The 14058-nt window shown below is 36.5% G+C and overlaps 1 protein-coding gene across 6 annotated transcripts in view; it reads left to right on the top strand.

Moving 5' to 3' along the window:
- Positions 1–14058, top strand: part of TET2 (tet methylcytosine dioxygenase 2) — a 131775-nt gene that overhangs the window by 61335 nt on the left and 56382 nt on the right. The window contains exon 1 of one of the 6 annotated variants that reach the window (XM_021938683.2): positions 6835–7198. The exons of the other annotated variants lie outside the window; for them this stretch is intronic. The gene's annotated coding sequence lies outside the window, so the exon portion shown is untranslated. Of the gene's footprint in view, positions 1–6834; positions 7199–14058 lie in introns of those variants that run through there. 6 annotated transcript variants of the gene reach the window in all.

Here is a 14058-nt window from a genome sequence, read left to right as displayed (position 1 = left end):
TGATTTAGAATATTTTCATATGCTTTCGTATGTCCTACAGACAATTAAAAGATAGAATCAATACTTGGTGATCGATAGGTTATTTTTTAAACGGGAAGAAAGAATTAAACATCCGTGGTTTCTTCTTAAGTAACTGGATGGATGGTAGTACCCCTCACACCAATGGGGAGTATAGATGACAGGTTTGGAGTGAGAGATGATGAATTCCATTTTGGAGAAGTTGAGTTTGAAGTGCCTGTGGGACATACAGGTACAGATGACTAGGAGACAATTGAAAATCCGAATTGTGAACTCTGCTGAAGGTTAGAAGTACAGGTCTGAGATTGAATTGCTACTTGAGTTCATGGGAATAAAATAGGTCATTCTGTAAATGGTTATTTTAGTATCTTCCTGGCCATTTCTTGGGTCACCTTGCCGACTTTTCATTCTCTTTACAATCTCTAAATTCTCATGTTTTTAAGGCTGCAATCTTAGGCCAGCTTTTCTTGGGTCACCTTGCTAACTTTTCATTCTCTTTACAGTCTCTAAATTTGTGTTTTTAAAGCCCCAATCTCAAGCTGGCTTCTCTGTTTTGGTGGGAACTGGTAGAAAACATCCATTTGTAAACAACCCAAATGACTAGCATTGAGCAGGACTCCCCAGCATACTTCTCTGAATTACATTTTGAGTTCTCTGAAGGATCAATATCCCAAACTAGGAAACTCTAGCTTTCTCATTTATTTTTATCATCTAATTATTTTTCTTTCCTTTAAGTATAAGGGATAGAGACTTGATTGATTTTTATGTACACCAAGTTAAAAATTAATTAGGCATCTTTGCCATTTAATATGTTTATATGTCTTGAATCTTTTCCAGTCATCGAAAAGTTGCTGAGCATGCGCAGCTTTACTTACTAGCTTATAGCATGAAGAAGAGTAAAATAGGAGTGGGTAAATTCACAGTGGTAAGTAGGCAGTGTTTCCAATTAATCTCAAAGTTTGGGATTAATTTAGCATGAATTCTGTTCTTTGGTGTCTTCCTGCTTTTTGACGTGGTAACCTGCCATAACAAAAGGAAACAGCAGGAAACTTGGTACCAATTAAAACAGTCTTCTTCCACCAAAGAACGAACTGTCAGCAAACAATCTCAAATTCAAAGTGATAAGTGTTTTAGAATGAAACAAGGATAAAGAGACAAAGCTATTAAATTTTAACATCTGCTAGAACACAAAGTGCATGCCAGTTGAATTAAGTTGGGCATTTAATAAGATACAATTTGCACATCAGAAATCAAATAGATGCCTCAAGGCATGGTGTGTATGTTTGAGCGAGGGGCACTTCTAGCGAAACTGAATACGCTGGTATAAATGTCTGCGTGAATATTTTTTTATCCACTCTCTTTTGGTGTGTATTCCAGCTATGAGTTATTCAACCAGGCTCACTAAGTTGGAGTCTGATTAATAATGTTTAAGGTTACATCTGATTAACAGTATTTGAAGTTTGAATTTGTTCTAAGATGATTCAAGTGCAACAACTTTTTCTATATCAAAATGAATCTCCATCCAGATAGGGAAGAAATCTGAAATTTCTGTTCCTATGCTGACTGAGATGCTCTGGATGAGCCTGAACTCAGAGCCCACCAACTTGGATCTTTATATTAAATAGTCAGTGGGGTTGACTTCTAGGACTAGAGATCAAAATGTTCTACACCTCTTGATATAGGTCAGTGGCTGATATAATGTGCTTCCAGCAACTTTCTTTGAACTAAAATAGTACATATACCTAGTTGGTTTGTCACAATGGAAAAAAACAGAAATCTGAGAACAGATTTCTCTCATATTTTTTGTGTATGTTTCTGAATGGAGCTAAAATACATAATTTTACTCATCCTTGGTGAAGATGCTTTTATAAAAGAGGACGTGTTTAAGAAAATTAGGAAGTCTTGTAGCTAGCCGTGATAGAATTATTTTAAACAGAATTAGTATTGGGGTGTGAAGATCTACTGAAGGGTGATAAGTAAGTATGGAAGAGATGGTGTTCAGCATTGGGCTTCAGTATGAAGAATAGGTAGGAGATGAGCAAAGATTAGAGGCAAGAAGTTCGTTCAATAGGGTGTTGCAGTAATCCAGCAATGAGATGGTGACAGCATGAGCCATGGTAGTAAAAGTAAGGACATGGATAATTTATGGGTTCTACAGACAATAAGAAGATAGAACCGATAGGTGATTTTTTAAACGGGAAGAAAGAATTAAACATCCATGGTTTCTTCTTGAGTAACTGGGTGGATGGCAGTACCCCTCACACTGATGGGGAGTATAGATGACAGTTTTGGAGTGAAAGACTATGAATTCCATTTTGGAGAAGTTGAGTTTGAAGTGACTGTGGGACATACAGGTACAGATGACTAGGAGACAATTGAAAATCCAAATTGTGAACTCTGCTGAAGGTTAGAAGTACAGGTCTGAGATTGAATTGCTACTTGAGTTCATGAGAATAAAATAGGTCATTCAGTAAATTGTTATCTCGATATCTTCCTGGCTATTTCTTGGGTCACCTTGCTGACTTTTCATTCTCTTTACAATCTCTAAATTCTCGTGTTTTTAAGGCCCTAATCTTAGGCCAGCTTATCTTGAGTCAACTTGTTGACTTTTCATTCTCTTTACAATCTCTAAACTCTAGTGTTTTTAAGGCCCCAATCTCAGGCTGGCTTCTCCAACTGTACTCTTTCTTGGGATGATCTTATCCAGTCATGGGGCACTAAATACCATTGGTAGGTTAACACAGTTCACAGTTACTCCAGCTTAGACCCCTTACTGATTTCCTGACTTGTACACTCAACTGCCTGCCTAATATACCCGCTTTGATGATAATGTATATCTCAGACTGAGCTTGTTCAAAATAGAAGTCTTAATTTTTCTATCAGTCATATTATTCCCATTTACCTGTCTCAACAAATAGCACCATATCAACCTTTTAGCTCAAGAAAAAACTCTAGGCATTATCCTGCTTTCTTTCCTTTCATGTACTTTCTCACATCTAATCCATTACCACATTGTTCTGTTTCTACTTCTAAAATGTGTCCTAAATTTATCCATTTCTCTGCCACTGCTATTCTCTAGTTCAGGACATTATATCCCTTCTCGTGGATTACTGCAGTCTCTAAACTTCATGCATCTACTTTTTATTCTTTTAATTCATTGTCTATACAGCTACCAGAGTGATCTTTTAAAAGTCCAAATCAGTGCATGTCACTGCTTTATATATAATGTAACGATGGCTTCCCACTGGATTTAGATAATAATCTTAACACTTTACCCCTTCCTGGCCTTTATATACTTCTAACCTCACCTTAAAACACTCCTCTTGTTTACTGAGAACCAACTAGAACAGTTTCTTTTCTCCTCAGCTATACCATGCTAATTTTTGCTTCAAGCCTTTTGTACTTTTGTTCCCTCCAGCTGGATCGTTCTTCCAGGTCATTCTGTCATTGGCTTTTTCATTCAGTTCAGATAGATATCAACAAATCAAGAGAGTCTTTCCTTACCTGCTCTATCTAAATAGTCCTGTTTTAGTCCTCTCTGTCTCATCACTGAGATTTATCTCTCTCATAGCACTTATCAATCTGAAATTGTTTGTTTGGCTAGTTTGTATAGATAAACTTCACTGATGAAGGAATCCAGACTATCTTATTCACCCCTACAACCCTAGAACCTAGAACAGTATGTTAAAGATAAATAAATAAATAGATGAAAGAATGTTGAAGAGAAGAGGGTCCAGTCCAGCCCTGAGGTGACCAGAATTTAGGGAATAAGCCGAGGCAGAGGGAGGGACGTTACAAAGGAGCAGTGAGACATAGAGAAAAACTAAGAACAAGGTGTCGCTAAAGTGAGAGTGTCCTAACAGGTCTAAATGAAAGGATAGTTCAGAAGAGGGCACTGTAGCTGGCTGAAAGAGAACAAGAAAGGCCGTAAAGTGGAGGTGAATTTTTAATTGAGCCGTGAAAGATAGGGAAATTCTGTATGAAGCAGTAAATGGAGGCACAGAGGCATAGAGGCAGAAGATACATACCTGTTTGGGGAATAGAGAGTCATCCCGTTTGTCTTTCACATATCTCATTTAATACTTCTCATTTAATCTTTTTAGTGTTAATGTTGTCACTAGATTAAAAAACAAAGTCTCCATCAGGATCACACAGTAAACAGAAGAATATGAATTTAAATGGAGATCTATCTGACTACAGAGACTACTTACGGCAACTTAAGTCATTGAGATTCGTTATGGGCACCTCATATTCACCCTGCACATAACAGTATGCCAATGTTGGAATGAGGTGTGAATAAGCAAGGCAACAATAGAAACAGATATGCTTACCTTGATTATTCCTTTGGTAGTTTCAAGGAAAATTGAGTTTGAGAATAAAGTAACTCTTCCCATGTCAGCACTTTATCTGTCCTGAAACATGAGAAATTGCAAATGTTCAAGCCATGCAGTTTTCATCTAGTCAGATGGTTGAGAAGTCCAGGCTACCCATAACTGTAATGAATACCTCCTCTTTATCTTCTTAATGTTCTGCTCTGCCAAATGATCTATAAAGATTACTCAGTGTACCTTTCAGATTGAGGTACAGCAGACTTTCAGAACATTACATTTAATTACAAAAACCCAACTAATAAAACAATAAGCTCATATTAGTTTCAGGTGTTGATTTGTTTTTAATGTAGTCAATAATATTTACATATAACAATTGGCAACTTAAGAGAGTTATAATAGATTATTCACCTGTATTTGCATTTATTTGTGTGTATACACACATATATATACACTTTAAACTATAGTAAAATCATTTATGCATACTAAGTCAGATTTGAGAGTCCCAAAATTTTCAAATTGTATATGACTGGTCTGTATTTTCTAGGACTGTCCTTTCTGGTTTAAGTGAAATTAAAAATTTAATTAATGGTATTAGTCTCTTTTAATTTTCTATTATTTCATGATTAAGAAATTAGTTTCCAGCCAGGTGCTGTAGCTCATGCTTATAATCCCAGCACTTTGGGAGACTGAGGCGGGTGGTTCACCTGAAGTCAGGAGTTCAAAACCAGCCTAGTCAACATGGTGAAACCCCGTCTCTACTAAAAATACAAAACTTAGCCAGGCATGGTGGCACGTGCCTATAGTCCCAGCTACTTGGAAGGCTGAGGCAGGAGAATCACTTGAACCCAGGAGGTGGAGGTTGCAGTGAGCCGAGATCGTGCCATTGCACTCTAGCCTGGGCGACAGAGTGAGAATCTATCTCAGAGAAAAAAAAAAAAAAAGATTAATTTTCCCCATTCCCCCACCCACCCCCAAAAGACTCCATCGGAGTTTTATTTTACAAATGCATCTGCTCATCTACTTCCTTTTAAGTGCATAAACTAGTTTTACAAGCCTGAGTTTAAATCTTAACTCCTCAGTTCTTTTTCTGACATAGAAATATACAGGTGCATTGTGAAATAGCTAATAGTGACTATTTTCTAGGGCTGTAGCTCAATATTTATAAGCATAATGATACTGCTGAAGTTTGACACGTCAGTATAGTTCTTTTGTTATCCTAAGTCATAAAGGCAGAATTTGGGAAAATTCACAGCTTTTCAGATATGCAGAAGAGGAAAAATTGAGAGGAAGCATCCTAAAATTTCTTTAGCCAATTTTAATCAAGTTGAGTTTGAAACTTACAGGATTATGCTTCAAAGCTTGTAATGATCATTACAAATAGCCTTATTCAAAATGACACACTAATTTCTACCACATCTGTACTCTTCTCATTGTAAGATGCTGCATATACCTATGCTTGACCAAATGGACTTCCTGCTATTTTAAGATATCTTTCTGTGTTTTAAGTCTTTTTACAAATTTTCTCAAGCATTTTCCTTTATCTAGGATGTTCTTCTTTCACTGCAAGTGAAGAAATTCAAAAAATTCTTAAAGCACGCTACCAAAAGCCCTTCATTTGGATGACCCACCTTCCTATGAGTCCCCATAGTTGCATGTCTGATGCCATTTATTTTATTGTAACTCTATGATCTGCTTCTAAATTAGATAAAAACTCTCAGAGAGGACTATGACCAATTGTCATTCTGTTTCCCATGGCACCTAGTGCAGTACTCAGCTCACAGGCTCGGTAAGTAATGAGTTGAACTACGTTTTTTTGAGGCAAAGTCTCCCTCTGTCGCCTAGGGTGGAGTACAGTGGTGCGATCTTTGCCTGCTGGGTTCAAGTGATTTTCCTGTCTCAGTCTCCCAAGGAGCTGGGACTACAGGCCCATGCCACCATGCCTGGCTAATTTTTAGTAGAAACAAGGTTTCACCATGTTGGCCAGGCTGGTCGCGAACTCCTGGCCTCAAATGATCCGCTTGCCTTGGCCTCACAAAGTGCTAGGATTACAGGCGTGAACCACCATACCCGGCCCCTATTTTTGAAAATATATGTAAAAAAATATACCACAAAAGTTTGCCATTGTCGGGTTATGATATATATTGGTTTTTGTCCATGGTTTCTGGTTCATAGCTCCCATATCCCTTGTTACAGTCTTTTGTTAGAATGTGGGGTGTGTTGGGCCTCAGGGCAGGCCTGAGAAAACACAGAAAACCGAATCTCTCCTGCCTTCCTTTCACTTGCCCCAAGGGAGAATTTTTTTTTTTTTTTTTTTGAGACAAGACTTCCTTGTGTCACCCAGGCTGCAGTGCGGTGGCATGATCATAGCTCAGTGCAGCCTCAACCTTCTAGGCTCAAGCAATTCTCCCATCTCAGCTTCCCAAGTACCTGGGACTACAGGCACGTGCCACCACACCTGGCAATTTTTTTTTTTTTTTTGAGAGACGAGGCTTCACCGTGTTGCCCAGTGTGGCCTCCAGCTCCTGAGCTAAAGTGATCCACCCACCTTGGCTCAAACCACCACACCCAACCCTGAGGCAGATTCTAAATCATCCCCACCCTTCTGATTTTAAGTCTTAAAACACCAGAGAAGGACCCACCCTTTGCACTGGGGAAAGGAATGCTGATGATCATGAAGCCTCCATAAAAACCCAGGAGGATTGAGTTTGGGGAGCTTCTGGATAGCTGAACCAGTGGAGGTTCCTGGAAGGTGGCTCATCCAGGGAGGACTTAGAAGCTCCATGCACTTTACTTATACCTCACCCTACGCATCTCCTCATCTGTATCCTTTGATAAACCAGCAAATATAAGTAAGTGTTTTCTTGAGTTATGTGAGCTGCTTGAGCAAACGTATTGAACCCAAAGAGGGTGTTGTGGGAACCCCAACTCAAAGCTGGTCGGTCAGAAGTTCTGGAGGCCTGGATTTGTGACTTGTGTCTGTGGCAGGGGCATCTTGGGGACTGAGCGTTTAATCTACGGGATCTGACACTATCTCGGGGAATTAAACTGGAGGACACCCAGCTAGTGTCTGCTGTTTGGTGGTGGGGAGAAACCCTCACACATTTGGGCAAAAAAGAGAAGTTTTCTGTGTTGAATATTGTTGTGATGTGAGAGCAGAGGAAAAATGCATTTTGGAGAGGTTTTGTCGTACACAGCCACATACAGTGATAAGAATATGATTCTTTTTTCCAGAAAATGCTACATGAGACCTTTTTATAAAATCTAATTGTCTTCAACTGAGTAGCATTTAAACTAAAAAGAGGTTATTTCAGTGTCTCTCTGTAATAACATCTTACAATCACTTGTCAGACCATGAAATAATGTTCTAGAAAATTAATGAAAGAGCTTTTTAAACTTTGTGACATTTGACTTTTATTTATTACCAGAAAGCCTGAATTATTATTCAATACATGATAATTTTACTTAAAATTTAAATTAGAGATGAAATACTTTTAAATGTTTATAAGATTGGTAGCTGTGTGGGCTTCCAGAGTTAGAAATGCCTCTGAGGAAAAATTTAGAGTTTTGAAAGTATTTTGAAAAAAGAAACAGAAAGGAATATCACATTTTCCCAGCACTGCTTCGATAGTGCAATCTTCAGCATCCTCTCAAAGCAATAACTGCAGTACAGATGAGATCAGCCAGTTTTTTTTTTTTCCTTATCTGCAGTGATTTTACTGTCTCTTCATGCTACATCTTACCACAAAGAGAACATTGAAACATGGGAAAGAATTTGCTTTGATTTCAACCAGAATGCCAACTCATTTCTGGGGTTCTAAACCATAACCTTTTTTAGCGGAGCAGTGTAGAATTTTTATACAATACCATAAATGGTTGGCCTGAGTAATGTTTTAACTGTAAGTCAGTACCTTTGAAGAGACATGTCTGACAATTCAGAGTTCTGTTTTCTCCATGTGTGACTAAAGTACCTTTTCTATTAAGAGACCAACCACCATTTCCTTCTACCCTTTGTTCTCCCCTTAAATAAAGTTAATTCAGCTTCAGAATATTTTATGATCTTGATTACTAACTGTGGGTCTTTAGAAGACAATGTAAAACATTTCCATACTGTGAACATTAGAGCTAGTATACTTGGAGTTTGACTACTATTTCGGGGGGAGGTAGAAGAGGACAGATAGAGTGCAAATGAGTATTTTTAAAGCCACACTGACTAAAACAAAAGGAATGTTTTATACATGTTTATTTCATTGTACTTTGAAACAGGTCAGGGGGAGGAGAGTTAAGTTAAATATTGCTTTGAATTTTAATCGAAGTTCTTTCATGGAATTGTTGGTGCTTCTGGTAATAACATTTCTGTAATCTTTGTGAGTTAATCTGACATGTTCTTTTTCTTCATCATAATTCAGTGCTTATCTTAACTGGTAGACTTATTTTATGGTACCATGTTTATAAGATGGCACTAAAATCAGATTTTTTATACTCCTAAAAGATCGATATGATAGAGGGGAAAACGGGTAAGCTACAACTTTTAGGTGGTTGCTGATATTTGAAGTGTTTATTGCTTCTGATTTACATTTATATATTATATTCAAATATAAAGTTTAAGAGTAATGATTTGCCACAGGTTAAAGCAGAACATTTATGTGATATTTCCTAGATGTTTTTCTTTAGAATCCTGTTTTTGTTCTATGAAAAATGCCATAAACTTGGATCATTCACTAATTAATTTGAAGCTGTTTTCAAACAAAAAGCTAATTCATCTTTTAGCGGATTTAGTTATAATCATGATAACAGATGTATAACTAAGTCTGTTGGACAAACTGTTGGTCACATCAATCTTAAATGCATCATACAGTATGATGTGAATTTATGATATTTCGTAGGTAATGCTAAGGTTATATGGAAGTTTCTCTGCAGGTAGTTAAGTCTCATTTTGAATTCAAATGTTATTTTCAATACATTCTTGGAAGTATATTTTTTGTTTGTCCTGAATGGTTTAGATTTTCTGAGTTTACAATTTTTTTGTGTGTTCTTTCTTCATTCTTGCCCCTCCCCGCTTTCCCTATGAAGATACATATCAGCGCTGTGCAACACTAAAATAACAATCAGCCAAATTATATACTATGAACAGACCTTTCTCTTCATTTTAAAGGCATAACTTGGATGGTCTGTTTAGCTCACGGTGAAAAAAAAAAATAATGATTTTGTATCTGGGCAAAGTACAGGTAAAGAGCGTGAATAATTAGAACAGCAATATAATTGGAAGATAGTTTAGTTTTTACAAGTTAAATTTGACGCTAAAGCAGAACTTGCATAGGTACATGTCCTTTGCTCTTGAAGATGAACTCAGAACTCTACATCTGAGTGGTTATATGAATTTTTACTCTCGTAGTCCACAGGTTCTCATCAGTGCCTCAAGATCTATGCACATATTAAAATTACATGAGATACCATATACTACATCTGAAGTAGGGTTTTCCAAAGTATGCTATTCCATGGAAATACTGTTTTTTCAGGGTGCTCCGTAAACAATGATCCCATACCTCATTATGTCCAGGAAATGCCACACAGCACCTTTCCAGACATTCCATCATCATATTAAAGACTTTGAGGCCATGCATTAAATAAAGTTTTAAATTAAAAAAAAAAAATTTTCTTTCTTGAGCACAGAACTTTATTCTCTCTCAGGCTTGTCCTCCTTTTTTAAAATTACACGTTAATATCCCAAAGAACCAGTGTCCCATAGATAGATATCACATATGATAAGAATTTCTTTCAATAGTGTTGGTGTACATGTGTGTTCAGGTACCTACACATTAGGACACATCTCTAGCTTATTAATACTGTACTTACAAAGAGACATTATAGAGACATCAAGAAGACATCATTTTAGGGTGGACATCATTGCCTAGGACCTGCGTCTTAATGTTAAAAATTCAGAAACCCAATTTTATCTCTCCCACAGAGTTGATTGCATTGAAGGAAATTGAGTTGTTTTAATTAAACTCACATGAGACTGATGTTTAAACAAAATTGTAAGTTTCTCAGTTAATAATCAGGAATTCCCATTTTTAATTTTCAAAATATTATTTATGTCCACTGTCCAGGGTACTTGCTTTAAGGGCACCCAGTGTTTCTTGAAGATGAAGAGTCTTAAGGAATATTTATTATCTAGACCTCAATGAAGAAAGCTTTTTAATCATCCTGCCCCATAGAAGAATTTATGTGCCTAGTGATGTAATCATATTGGCCAATCCAGTGTTTATTTTCCAAGGACAGTACTAATAAGGAGCACCAAATCTGCCTCTTTGTCCTGAACAGATCATCTCTGTCTATTCATAGTTTGACTCAGAAGTTGGACAGGGCTGCATTTTATATCTACTTCTTCCTCATGTCGGCTATGCCATGCCACTTCATTCTTTTAGCTTCTGTTTACTTATGTGTAAAATGAGGTAAAAATTATACCCTTCAAACCGAAAGTGGTCTTTGTGATGACTTATTTAATTGAAGCCCTAGTAGATGTTTATCATTGCCAGTTTTAGAGAATCATAGCATTTTAGAACACAAGATGACCTTAGATGTAATCTTGTTCATTCCCCTCATATTACATTATAGATTTTTTAAAATGGAGATGTGGGGTGGTTATGACTTGCTCACAAATCCACATTTAGAACCAAAACTCAGCATTCTTATTCTGACTATGTCTATGTCCTGTATGTATGTGTCTTGTCTTCTCAATTAAATAATTAAAAATTCTTAAAGATAGAGACCATATTTTATGCAACTTCTGGATCCTATAGATATGTTTCTAGAAGAACCTTTTGAAATGAAAAATATATACATATATAGTCTTCCTATTACTATTTAGATAATCTAAAACATGCTGTATAATTTTAGGCAATCTTAACCTATTTATCAGAGCTTTTCAGATCAAATAAAATTAGAGTAATCTTCATCATGTATGGGAACATTAATGTGTTTTTCTGATGAACACGTGGTTATATGATACTCTTTTAAAGCATCTGTATAGTTGAAATTTGTCATTTTCCTAATATTTAACCTACTAGAGAATTTCTTCTACTCTTTCTTTGGATGGACTGAAATTATTTTGTTTATTTTATGAAATAATGTTGGCAGTTTTTCATTAGAACTGGCATATATTGAAATTTCTTAAATTGATAGCTCATGGATATGCAGTTGGTTTAATGGCATCTCCATTATTAATGTTCAAGAAGATCTTCATCTTACTCTCAAAAATAACTGTAATATCCTACAAATTAACTAAAACATGATCATTGCTAGTTGTTCCAAAATAGGAAGAATAAAAATGACCAGATTGTTATGGTAACCAGTTGATTAAGACTAGATCAATAAGAAAATGAATTTGTTTAAGTCTGTACAAAACTTCTCCAAAACATCGATGGCATGCCTTTTGAGGCAATGGTAGGGAACAATGTATTTTTTAGAAGGAGCAGGTTTTAGGGATATAGTACAGTACATAATTGTCAAAATGCCTGTGTTTCAAGGATTCCTGGTACAGAGTTTTTAAATAAAATGCTAGGTATGTCATGTTTGTTTCACATTAGTATTTTAGAAACCCCTGGGGATATGACAATTTAGTTGACTCTAATATGGTTAATTTCTACCTTTTGATAGCTTTGTGGGGTTTTGTTTGTTTGTTTTCTGTTTTGCTATTCTTGATTTTAGGGCTGAAGATATGAGACAGTGTATCCAACAATAAAGAATTATGCATTGATTAATTAAGATCATCTTGGTGAATTAGATGTTTATTATATAACTCAACTTTAAGACTTTGTTCAGATCTCACTATCTTAATGAGATTTACTCTCACTATATAGTATTTAATAGGGCAGCCACTCCCCAATACTCTTGATTCCCCATTAGTTGCCCTATTATTTCTTTGTTTTTCCCTTAGCACTCAACATTTTCTTACCATACCACATAATTTACTTTCTTATTGTGTTTATTGTTGTTCTCCTCATTAGAATATCAGGTCAAAGAAGACAGGAATATTTGTCTCTTTTGTTCAGTGGTGTATTACTGGTGACTACTAGAGTGCCTGACACATAGAATATGTTCAATAAATATTTGTTGCGTGAAAGAATGGATACCTTGACAGATTATTTTTATAACTCTACCAGTGTCATTATATAACTACATTGAATGATTATGAAACCTCCTAGAAATTACATAAAATTCATATATATTGTTACAACCCATTTGTTGGCCTTATGTAATGGTTCTATTGGAAAAATCATACCTCAGTATATAAAAATGAAAGTTTTTTTTTTCTACAGTTGCCCCTCAAAAATACTATTATAGTCTCCTTCACCCCTTCAGCTTCTGGTGTCTTCTTGACCAGATAACATAATTTTTACAGCACCTTTTGGTTATTAGAACAATTTTATTTTAGTCTTCGAAACTCAGTCCTATTCATTTTAAAACTCCCAACTCAAGCCTGAGTCGGTGTTCTTCTTCTCCCAGCACAAACTTAAACACTGACTCCAACCCTTGGAGTTGAGAGTAGGGGAGCCTCCCTCCTGATACCTCCCCTCCCTCTCTACCTTGAACACCAGTGTCTCGGAGATTGGGCAGGACTGAGGAAGGATGAAAAGGAGCTCAGGGCTCCTTAAGCTCCTAAACAAGACTGCAGGACTTTGGATGTTGCTGTTTTTCTGCCAGGCATTGACTGACTATTGGACACCCTCTATGAGGCAGGCATCCAAATACTGCCTCTCTCTTGACACACATGGAGGGTTCTTTAGAGAGGCCTACAAGGGCTCTCACTGCACAGTACCCTGATATGAGAGATCTGCCCCTATCTCTTCTATCACTGTAGCTACTTTAGCTTTGTCTGCTGAGTCTACCCCACAGTCTCTTTCTGCTGGGGCTTCCTTGACCCGGACAGATTCTTAGAGCATGACCAAGCCTAAACAGTTTCTGCAATTTTTGTAAGTACACTTTTATTTAATTGACGGTTTCAAGCATTGGATAATGTAAATGTATCCTAGACAGTGTTCCAGTAAGGACAACCAGCTCACAGTTATCCATTCTAAAATGGGACTCAACCGAAGTGGAAAAAATCTAGATTTTTAAAATAATTTATGAGAAACAAATAATATTTGTGACAAGTTACATTTCTAATTATGTTTCTCTTTTTAAATAATAATAATAATTATTATTATTATTTCCTTCAGTACACACTAGTTTGGTGAGACTTGGAGAAAGGCCAGGAATAAGCCAAATTCAAGAAACAATTCCAGGATTAACAGATACGTGGATAATAGAGAACTGACAAAAGATCATGCCCATTTTACCAATGAGAAACTGGTTGGCTAACTTGGGTTGCAAACTGAAAGCAAATTTATACTAAACTGGCAGGTGTCTCCAGTTCTTAAATGCAGATCTCTATCTCTGAGCTAATCTGCCTCTAATCTTCAGTGGCATTCCTCTGAATTTTTCTCCCTCAAATAATCTATATGTTATTAAATTTTGTTTATACTGCCATTTTAAGAAACACATTTTAAAACTTTAAATATGGGAATTAGAGAGTCCCTACTGAGGATTATGAAAAACCTGACAAAGCCTCCTGTGCACATGATTTAGATTAGGAGCAGTGCACACGCTGTATGTGTATGTGCAGCTACTTGTCCAATTAACACCTTTTCAGAAATGGAGAAACTTTCTG

Source organism: Papio anubis, chromosome 3 (assembly GCF_008728515.1).
Source record: "Papio anubis isolate 15944 chromosome 3, Panubis1.0, whole genome shotgun sequence".
Classification (NCBI taxonomy): Eukaryota; Metazoa; Chordata; class Mammalia; order Primates; family Cercopithecidae; genus Papio; species Papio anubis.
The sequence above is the reverse complement of the archived record's forward strand: the minus strand, read 5'-3'. Positions and strand labels throughout refer to the sequence as shown.